Genomic DNA, 12,230 nt, shown 5'->3' with positions numbered 1-12,230 from the left:
AATATTTGTGGAACTGGACTAATGTGTGAGGAAGTGGGACTAATGTGTGAGGAAGTGGGACAAATGTTTGAGGAACTGGAGTAATGTGTGAGGAACTGGACTAATCTGTGAGGAACTGGACTAATGTGTGAGGAACTGGGACTAATGTGTGAGGAACTGGGACTAATGTGTGAGGAACTGGGACTAATGTGTGAGGAACTGGGACTAATGTGTGAGGAACTGGGACTGGTGTGTGAGGAATTGGGACTAATGTGTGAGGGGACTGGATTAATGTGTGAGGAACTGGGACTAATGTGCGAGGAACTGGACTAAAGTGTGAGGAGCAGGACTAATGCCTGATAGAAATGGACAAATGTGTGAGGAACAGGACTAACGTCTGATAGAAATGGACTAATGTGTGAGGAAATGGGACTAATGTGTGAGGAACTGGACTAATGTGTGAGGAACTGGACTAATGTGTGAGGAACTGGGACTAATGTGTGAGGATCTGGACTAATGTGTGAGGAACTGGACTAATGTGTGAGGATCTGGACTAATGTGTGAGGAACTGGTCTAATGTGTGAGGAACTGGTCTAATGTGTGAGGAACTGGACTAATGTGTGAGGAACTGGACTAATGTGTGAGGATCTGGACTAATGTGTGAGGAACTGGTCTAATGTGTGAGGAACTGGTCTAATGTGTGAGGAACTGGTCTAATGTCTGAGGAAATGGACTAATGTCTGATAGAAATGGACTAATGCGTGAGGAACTGGACTAATGTGTGAGGAACTGGACTAATGTGTGAGGAACTGGACTAATGTATGAGGAACTGGACTAATGTGTGAGGAACTGGGACTAATGTGTGATGAACTGGACTAATGTGTGAGAAACTGGACTAATGTGTGAAGAACTGGACTAATGTGTGAGGAACTGAACTAATGTGTGAGGAACTGGACTAATGTGTGAGGAACTGAACTAATGTGTGAGGAACTGGACTAATGTGTGAGGAACTGAACTAATGTGTGAGGAACTGGACTAATGTGTGAGGATCTGGACTAATGTGTGAGGAACTGGTCTAATGTCTGAGGAAATGGACTAATGTATGAGGAACTGGACTAATGTGTGAGGAACTGGGACTAATGTGTGATGAACTGGACTAATGTGTGAGAAACTGGACTAATGTGTGAAGAACTGGACTAATGTGTGAGGAACTGGACTAATGTGTGAGGATCTGGACTAATGTGTGAGGATCTGGACTAATGTGTGAGGAACTGGTCTAATGTCTGAGGAAATGGACTAATGTATGAGGAACTGGACTAATGTGTGAGGAACTGGGACTAATGTGTGATGAACTGGACTAATGTGTGAGAAACTGGACTAATGTGTGAAGAACTGGACTAATGTGTGAGGAACTGAACTAATGTGTGAGGAACTGGACTAATGTGTGAGGATCTGGACTAATGTGTGAGGAACTGGTCTAATGTGTGAGGAACTGGTCTAATGTGTGAGGAACTGGTCTAATGTCTGAGGAAATGGACTAATATCTGATAGAAATGGACTAATGTGTGATGAACTGGACTAATGTGTGAGGAACTGGACTAATGTATGAGGAACTGGACTAATGTGTGAGCAACTGAACTAATGTGAGAGGAACTGGACTAATATATGAGGATCTGGGCTAATGTGTGAGGAACTGGACTAATGTGTTACGAACCTGACTAATGTGTGAGGAACCGGACTAATGTGTGTGGAACCGGGCTAATGTGTGAGGAACTGGACTAATATGTGAAGAACTGGACTAATGTGTGAGGAACTGGACTTATGTGAAAGGAACTGGACTAATGTGTGAGGAACTGGACTAATGTGTGAGGAACTGGACTAATGTGTGAGGAGCTGGGAATAATGTGTGAGGAACTGGGCTAATGTGTGTGGAACTGGACTAATGTTTGAGGAACTGGGTCTAATGTGTGAGGATCTGGACTAATGTGTGAGGAACTGGACTAATGTGTGAGGAACTGGACTAATGTTTGAGGAACTGGACTAATGTGTGAGGAACTGGACTAATGTGTGAGGAACTGGACTAACGTGGTTCCTACCTGGTCTGGGCTATATTTGACTCCTGACCAACAGCAATGTTGTTGCCATTTTTAATGGCCTGACAAGCCACTCAGTTGTAAAAAACCGCTATGAAAAACAATAAGAATAATCCCAACGTACCACCCGGCATCGATCTTGGCACCGGCTACGGACACGACATGGCACACCCAGCCCAGTCGACCCTGCAATGTCCTCCTCACCAACATCTGGGGACTTGTGCCAAAATTGGGAGAGCTGTCCCACAGACTAGTCAAGCGACAGCCTGACATAGTCATACTCACAGAATCATACCTTTCAGCCAGTGTCCTAAACGCCTCCATCACCATCGCTGGGTGTGTCCTTTCCCACCAGTAGGACTGATCCAGCAGTGGTGGCGGCACTGTGGTATTCAGTCGGGAAAGATTGGCCATGTGAGTCCTCAAGATTTCCTCTGGACCCCATGAGGTCTCATGGCTTCAGGTCAAGAATGGGCAAGGAAACCTCCTGCTGATTACCACCTACTGCCGTCGCTCAGCTGATGAATCAGTTCTCCTTCATTTTGAACACCACTTGGAAGAAGCACTGAGAGTAGCAAGGGCACAGAATGTACTCTTGTGTGAGGGACTTCAATGTCCATCACAAAGAGTGGCTCGGTAGCACCACTACTGATAAAACTGGCCGAGCCCTGAAGGACGTAACTGCTAGTCTGGGCCTGCGACAGGTGGTGAGTGAACCAACACGAGGGAATAACCTATTTGACCTCATCGTCACCAATCTACCTGTCGCAGATGCATCTGTTCATGACAGCATTGGTAGTAGTGACCACCGCACAGTCATTGTGGAGACGAAGTCCCATCTTCACACTGAGGACACCCTCCATCGTGTTGTGTGGCACTACCACTGTGCTAAATGGGATAGATTCAGAACAGATCTAGCAGCTCAAAACTAGGCATCCATGAGGTGCTGTGGGTGATCAGCAGCAGTAGAATTGTATTCCACCACAAACTGTAACCACATGGCCTGGCTTATCCCTCACTCTACCATTACCATCATGCCAGGTGGCCAAACCTGGTTGAATAAGGAGTGTAGATGAGCATGCCAGGAGCAGCACCAGGCATGTTTGAATATGAGGTGCCAACCTGGGGAAGCTGCAACAGAGGACTAAAAAGTGGAAGCAACATGCTAAGACAGGGCTAAGTGATCCCACAATCAACGGATCAGATCAAAGTTCTGCAGTCCTGCCACATCCAGTCGTGAATGGTGGTGGACAATTAAACAACTAACGAGAGGAGGAGGCTCCATGAATATCCCCATTCTCAATGATAGTGGAGCCCAGCACGAGTGCAAAAGATGAAGCTGAAGCGTTTGCAACCATCTTCAGCCAGAAGTGCCAAGTGGATAATCCATATCAGCCTCCTCCTGAGTTCCCCACCATCACAGAAGCCAGTCTTCAGCCAATTCGATTCACCCCACGTGATATCAAGAAATGGCTGAGTGCACTGGATACAGCAAAGGCTATGGGCCCCGACAACATCCCGGCTGTCATGCTGAAGACTTGTGCTCCAGAACTAGCTGCGCCTCTAGCCAAGCTGTGCCAGTACAGCTATAACACTGGCATCTATCCAACAAGGTGGAAAACTGCCCAGGTATGTCCTGTCCACAAAATGCAGGACAAATCCATTCTGGCCAATTACCGCCCCATCAGTCTATTCTCAATCATCAGCAAAGCCATGGAAGGTGTCGTCGACAGTGCTATCAAGCAGCAGTTACTCACCAATAACCTGCTCACCAATACTCAGTTTGGGTTCCGCCAGGACCTATCGCCTCCAGACCTCATTACATCCTTGGTCCAAACATGGACAAAAGAGCTGAATTCCAGAGGTGAGATGACCGTTACTGCCCTTGACATTAAGGAGCCCGAGTAAAATGAAGTCAATGGGACTCTGGGGGGGAAAACTCTCCACTGGCTGGAGTCATATCTAGCACAAAGGAAGACGGTTGTGGTGGTTGGAGGTCAATCATCACAGCTCCAGGACATCACTGCAGGAGTTCCTCAGGGCAGTGTCTTAGGCCCAACCATCTTCAGCTGCTTTATCAATGACCTTCCCTCCAACATAAGGTCAGAAGTGGGGATGTTCGCTGATGACTGCACAGTGTTCAGTGTCATTCACAACTCCTCAGATAATGAAGCAGTCCTTGCCCGCATGCAACAAGACCTGGACGACATTCAAGCTTGGGCTGATAAGTGGCAGGAAACATTTGCACCACACAAGTGCCAGGCAATGATTACCTCCAACAACCACCTCCCTTTGACATTCAAATGCATTATCATCGCCGAATCCTCCACCATCAACATCCTGGGGGTCACCATTGACCAGAAACTTAACTGGACCAGCCACATAATACTGTGGCAACAAGAGCAGGTCAGAGGCTGGGTATTTTTCAGCGAGTGTCTCACCTCCTGACTCCCCAAAACATTTCCACCATCTACAAGGCACAAGTCAGGAGTGTGATATAATGCTCTCCACTTGCCTGGATGAGTGCAGCTCCAACAACATTCATGAAGCTCGACACTATCCAAGACAAAGCAGCCTGCTTGATTGGCACTCCATCCACCACCTTAAACATTCACTCCCTCCATCACCAGTGCACTGTGGCTGCAGTGTGTACCAGCTACAAGTTGCACTGCAGCAACTCGCCAAGGCTTCTTCGGCAGTACCTCCCAAACCCGCGACGTCAACCACCTTGAAGGACAAGGGCAGCAGGCACATGGGAACGCCATCACCTCCAAGTTTCCAGCCACGTCACACAACACCCTGACTTGGAATTATATCGCTGTTCCTTCATCGTCACTGGGTCAAAATTCTGGAACTTCCTCCCTAACAGCACTGTGGGAGTACCTTCACCACACGGACTGCAGCAGTTCAAGAAGGTGGCTCACCACCACCTTCTCAAGGGCAACTAGGGATGGGCAATAAATGTTGGCATTGCCAGCGAAGCCCACATCCCATGAACGAATAATTACAAAAAGGAACTGGACTAATGTGAGAGGAACTGGTCTAATGTGAGAGGAACTGGACTAATGTGTGAGGAACTGGGACTAATGTGTGAGGAACTGGACTAATTTGCAATGGAACGGGACTAATGTGTGAGGAACTGGACTAATCTGAGTGGAACTGGACTAATGTGTGAGGAACTGGACAAATGTGTGAGGAACTGGGACTAATGGGTGACAAACTGTACTAATGGGTGAGGAACTGGACTAATGGGTGAGGAACTGGACTAATGGGTGAGGAACTGGACTAATGTGTGAGGAACTGGACTAATCTGTGAGGGAACTGGGACTAATGTGTGAGGAACTGGGACTAATGTGAGGAACTGGACTAACGTGTGAGGAACTGGGCTAATGGGAGAGGGAACTGGAACTAATGTGTGAGGAACTGGACTAATGTGTGAGGAAATAGACTAATGTGTGAGGAACTGGGGCTAATGTGAGAGGAACTGGACTAATTTGAGTGGAACTGGACTAATGTGTGAGGAACTGGACTAATTTGAGTGGAACTGGGGCTAATGTGTGAGGAATTGGACTAATGGGTGAGGAACTGGACTAATGGGTGAGAACTGGACTAATGGGTGAGGAACTGGACTAATGGGTGAGGAACTGGACTAACGTGGTTCCTACCTGGTCTGGCCTATATTTGACTCCAGACCAACAGCAATGTTGTTGACTCCGTACTGCCCTCTTTAATGGCCTGGCAAGCCACTTAGTTATAAAAAACCGCAATGAAAAACATTAAGAATAATCCCGACGGACGACCCGGCATCGATCTCGGCACCGGCTACGGACACGACAAGGGCTCTTCCAGCCCAGTTGAACCTGCAAAGTCCTCCTCACCAACATCTGGGGACTTGTGCCAAAATTAGGAGAGCTGTCCCACAGACTAGTCAAGCAACAGCCGAACATAGTCATACTCACAGAATCATACCTTTCAGCCAATGTCCCAGACTCCTCCATCACCATCCCTGGGTGTGTCCTGTCCCACCAGTAGGACTGATCCAGCAGGGGTGGCGGCACTGTGGTATACAGTCAGGAAAGATTGGCCATGTGAGTCCTCAAGATTTCCACCAGACCCCATGAGGTCTCATGGCTTCAGGTCAAGAATGGGCAAGGAAACCTCCTGCTGATTACCACCTACCACCTTCGCTCAGCTGATGAATCAGTACTCCTCCATGTTGAGCACCACTTGGAAGAAGCACTGAGAGTAGCAAGGGCACAGAATGTACTCTGGGTGGGGGACTTCAATGTCCATCACCAAGAGTGGCTCAGTAGCACCACTACTGATCGAACTGGCCGAGTCCTGAAGGACAGGACTGCCAGTCTGGGCCTGCGACAGGTGGTGAGAAAACCAACATGAGGGAAAAACCTATTTGAACTCGTCCTCACCAATCTACCTGTCGCAGATGCATCTGTCCATGACAGCATTGGTAGTAGTGACCACCGCACAGCCATTGTGGAGATGAATTCCCATCTTCACACTGAGGACATCCTCCATCGTGTTGTGTGGCACTACCACCGTGCAAAATGGGTTGGATTCAGAACAGATCTAGCAGCTCGAAGCTGGGCATCCATGAGGTGCTGTGGTCCATCAGCAGCAGCAGAATTGTATTCCACCACAATCTGTTACCTCATGCCTGGCATATCCCTCACTCTACCATTACCATCAAGCCTGGGGACCAACCCTGGTTCAATAAGGAGTGTAGAAGAGCATGGCAGGAGCAGCACCAGGCGTACCTAAAAATGAGGTGCCAACCTGGGGAAGCTGCAACACAGGACTTCATGCATGGTAAAAAGTGGAATCAGCTTGCTATAGACAAGGTTAAGAATTCCCACAATCAACGGATCAGATCATAGCTCTGCAGACCTGCCACATCCAGTCGTAAATGGTGGTGGACCATTAAGCAACTAAAGGGAGGAGGAGACTCCAGGAATATCCCCATTCTCAATGATGGTGGAGCCCAGCACATGACTGCAAAAGACAAAGCTGAAGCATTTGCAACCATCTTCAGCCAGAAGTGCCGAGTGGGTTATCCATCTCGGCCTCCTCCTGAGGTCCCCACCACCACAGAATCCAGTCTTCAGCCAATTCGATTCACTCCACGTGATATCAAGAAATGGCTGAGCGCACTGGATACAGCAAAGGCTATGGGCCCCAACAACATCCCGGCTGTCATCCTGAAGACTTGTGCTCCAGAACTAGCTGCGCCTCTAGCCAAGCTGTGCCAGTACAGCTATAACACTGGCATCTATCCAACAAGGTGGAAAACTGCCCAGGTATGTCCTGTCCACAAAATGCAGGACAAATCCATTCTGGCCAATTACCGCCCCATCAGTCTATTCTCAATCATCAGCAAAGTGATGTAAGGTATCGTCGACAGTGCTATCAAGCAGCAGTTACTCACCAATAACCTGCTCACCAATACTCAGTTTGGGTTCCGCCAGGACCTATCACCTCCAGACCTCATTACAGTCTTGGTCCAAACATGGACAAAAGAGCTGAATTCCAGAGGTGAGATGACAGTTACTGCCCTTGACATTAAGGAGCCCGAGTAAAATGAAGTCAATGGGAATCTGGGGGGGAAAACTCTCCACTGGCTGGAGTCATATCTAGCACAAAGGAAGATGGTTGTGGTGGTTGGAGGTCAATCATCACAGCTCCAGGACATCACTGCAGGAGTTCCTCAGGGCAGTGTCTTAGGCCCAACCATCTTCAATTACGTCATTAATGACTTTCCCACCATCATAAGGTCAGAAGTGGGGATGTTTGCTATGATTGCACAGTGTTCAGTGCCATTTACAACTCCTCAGATAATGAGGCAATCCATGCCCGCATGCAGCAAGACCTGGACGACATTCAGGCTTGAGCTTATAAGTGTCAGGAAACATTCACGCCACAGAATGCCAGGCAATGACTGCGTCCAACAACCACCACCCCTTGACATTCAAATGCATTATCATCACCGAATCCACCACCATTAATATCATGGGGGTTACCATTGACCAGAAACTTCCCTGGACCAGCCACATAACTACTGTGGCAACAAGAGCAGGTCAGAGGCTGGTATTCTGTGGCGAGTGTCTCACCTCCTGACTCCCCAAAGCCTTTCCACCATCTACAAGGCACAGGTCAGGAGTGTGATGGAATACTTTCCACTTGCCTGGATGAGTGCAGCTCCAAAAACACTCAAGAAGCTTGACACCATCCAGGACAAAGCAGCCTGCTGGATTCGCACTCCATCCACCACCTTAAACATTCACTCCCTCCATCACCGGCGTACCATGGCTGCAGTGTGTACCACCTACAAGATGCACTGCAGCAACTCGCCAAGGCTTCTTCGGCAGTACCTCCCAAACCGCGACCTCAGCCACCTAGAAGGACGATGGCAGCAGGCGCATGGGAACACCATCACCTCCAAGTATCCCTCCAAGTCACACATCATCCTAACATGGATTTATATCGCCGTTCCTTCATCGTTGCTGGGTCAAAATCTTGGAACTCCCTCCCTAACAGCACTGTGAGAGTACCTTCACCACACAGACTGCAGTGGTTCAAGAAGGCGGCTCACCACCACCTTCTCAAAGGCAACTAGGGATGGGCAATAAATGTTGGCTTTGCCAGCGAAGCCCATATCCCATGAATGAATATTTACAAAAAGGAACTGGACTAATGTGTGAGGAACTGGACCAATGTTTGAGGAACTGGACTAACTTGAGAGAAACTGGACTAATTTGAGAGGAACTGGACTAATTAGCCCCTCGAGCCTGTTGCACCATTCATTGAGATGCTGGCTGCTCTGTGACCTTAATCGATAAACCTTTGCCCCATATTCTTTAATACCTTTAGTTAACAACAGCCTATCAATGTAAGATTTAAATTAACAATTGACCTAGCATCAATTGCCATTTGCGGAAGAGAGTTCAAAATTTCCACCACCCTTTGCGTGTAGAAGTGTTTCCTAACTTCACTCCTGAAAGGCCTGACTGTAACTTGTAGGCTTTGTCCTCCTCGTCCTAGACTCCCCAGCCAGCTGAGATCGTTTAGGAAGTACTCTGTTCTATCCTTTTTTAGCTCCAAAGTGGATGAACTCACATCTGCCTACATTCAAATCCATTAACCACAGTTTTGCCCATTCACTTAAGCTAGAGTAATGTGTGATGGAACTGCACTATTGTGTGAGACATTGGTGTAATGTGTGACAAACACAACAAATGTGTGATGGAACTGGCCTAATGTGTGATTGAACAGGATGAATGTGTGAAGAACTGGACTAGTGTGTGAGGAATTCATCTAATGTGTGAGGAACTTCTAATGTGCGAAGAACTGGACTAATGTGTGAGGAACTGGACTAATGTGTGAGGAACTCGGAATAATGTGTGAGGAATTGGACTAATGTGTGAAGAACTGGACTAATGTGTGAGGAACTGGACTATGTGTGAGGAACTGGGCTAATGTGTGAGGAACTGGACTAATGTGTGAGGAACTGGACTAATGTGTGAGGAACTCGGACTAATGTGTGAGGAATTGGACTAATGTGTGAAGAACTGGACTAATGTGTGAGGAACTGGGCTAATGTGTGAGGAACTGGACTAATGTGTGAGGAACTCGGACTAATGTGTGAAGAACTGGACTAATGTGTGAGGAACTGGACTAATGTGTGAGGAACTCGGACTAATGTGTGAGGAACTGGACTAATGTGTGAGGAACTGAGACTAATGTGTGAGGAGCTTGTCAGATTTTGGAAGTACTGCAGTTGCCATCAGGACACTCCTGGCCCCAGAGGAATCTATAGAATTTCTCCTTCAAGGAGATGCAGTCTGACCTGGCTGTCCACAGTATGTTGCTGCTCCTTTTCATGCTCATTAAAGCTGCGATGGAGTGGGACTCTCATGGCTAATCCCACTGTGGGTGTTCGGATAAGATTCCAGTTGTACAACTAAAGGGACAAAGACTGCTGAGCACCAAAGAGGCAACAAGGGGAATATAAAATGAGATATAGTCAGTTTGCTCCAGCCTATCTCCATACCTGGCTCTGTAGATGTCATCCCAAACATCTCTGTATGCCCACGTTACACGCAGACATTGTGTTGGCCTCAGTTAAAAGAGGCCCCAACAGATTAGTTGTACCTAGAATTCCTGGAAGGTTCCACCACGCTCTCACCAATTCCTCGGGCAGCCCCTCAGGAAATGTGGGGTCAAGTGATGATTGATTACACCCACTCATGCCCTACAATTGGTTGCAATGGATGGGAAAATTGAGGGTACGCTTCCCATCTCCCAGCGAGAACACCTGATTATCTCAGTTTCATTAAAATACATTAACAGAATTGGACAGCAGAGGGTGGGAACTCCCTTTCTATCCCGGGTATGTCTCTGTCTTCCAGGCTGGGTCTCTGTCTATCCCAGGTGGGTCTCTGTCTATCCCAGGTGGGACTTCCTGTCTACAGCAATGCCAACTCTCGCGAATTAATTACAAGACACGCAATATTTAATAAAAATTTAACCCAACTCGCGATCTCGCAATTCAACAGCCAAATCTCGCATTTTTTTTCGCGGAGAATGACGCAATGAGGCTGGACAAGAGTTGAACAGCATGGCAGTACTCCAATTGGTCACGGTGCGGCAGCGCCGCTCATCATGGGCCACCGCAATTGGAACGCTCCCCAGGGGCACACCCTTCTAAAAGATGATAGATGGACGGACAGTGCTGCTGAGAGAAATCAGCCTTGCCTTGCGTGCGTGGGTTAGCACTGCTGCCCGCTCACACCGGGCTGCTCACTGTGCAAGGTAGAGCTGCTCCGTGATCGGGAACAGTACCATAGTGGTTATGTTACTGGACTAGTAATCCAGAGTCCTGGACTAATGATGCAGAGACACAAGCTCAAATCCCAGCATGGCAGCTGGGAAATTTAAATTCAGTTAATTAAATAAATCTGGAATTTAAAAAACTGGTGACCATGAAACTACTGGATTGTCGTAAAAACCCATCTGGTTCACTAATGTCCTTTAGGGAAGGATATCTGCCGTCCTTACCTGGTCTGGCCTATATGTGACTCCAGGCCCACAGCAATGTGGTTGACTCTTAACTGCCCTCTGAAATGGTGGCTCACTTTCTCACCACCACTTTCTCAAGGGCAATTGAGGATGCGCAATGAAGGCTGGCCTTGCCAGTGACAGCCACGTCCCGTGAATGAATAAAAAAAGAAATCGCAATCCAGCGATCTTTCACCCCCCTCCATTGCCGAACTCTCCAGCCCAATGGCCGATCTCTTCCCCCATCGCCGATCACTCCCCATTACCAATCTTTTACCCCCCATACCCCCACCAATCTCTCCCCCCACTGGTCTCTGTCACCCCCCTCCCCACCATCACCGATTTCTGCCCCCATCACTGATCTCTCCCCCGAATCACCCATCTCTCTCCCTGACCGATCTCTCTCCCCTGCCATCATGCAACGTTTCCCTGGCTGGGATTAACTAGCTCAGTACAGCCAAAGATTGAGCCCGAGGCCGTGCTGATGTGTAGGGTTCCATACCACAACGTACAGTGTGCGCTCCCACTAGCCATCAAAGAGGCTCAGTTTAGATTTTTTAAAATTACTACATGTGTGTATCAGTTAGTTACCTGTAAGAGACATTATTCAGTCCACCTCGTTTCCTGCAAAATTACGAAGTGCCAGTTCCCATCCTGAGTTTTATTAAAATTTTCTCATCAAATTCACAATTTCTGTTTACATGCGAGGGAGATATCTAAGAGGCAGACGTCACAAATATCCAAAATCATATTGTACTCCATGGGTCCCCAGCAGGCCCTTAACATGTACTAGGCACTAAACGTTCTCTGTCATAAATACTGTCACGTTTTGAGGAACATGTATGAATGCCTTACTGTGCAACAACAGCTAGCAGTAGGATCTGAAGTGAATACTTTTCACCCAGTGTCTGAGGAGTAGGCAAGAAGCTGTCAAAAGACTGTGCTGATCCCTGATTCAGCCCCCTTTTACATAGTATTACTGTATTTTGTTCATTGAAGATGGCACAGGCAGCTGTCGGTGCTGTGCTGGGAATGGTAAACAGCCTATAGGGCAGACAGTGAGCTGCGGAGCAGGGCTTTGTACCG

Source organism: Somniosus microcephalus, chromosome 24 (assembly GCF_052327205.1).
Source record: "Somniosus microcephalus isolate GS21.2 chromosome 24, FLI_Smic_1.0, whole genome shotgun sequence".
NCBI classification, from domain to species: Eukaryota; Metazoa; Chordata; class Chondrichthyes; order Squaliformes; family Somniosidae; genus Somniosus; species Somniosus microcephalus.
The sequence above is the reverse complement of the archived record's forward strand: the minus strand, read 5'-3'. Positions refer to the sequence as shown.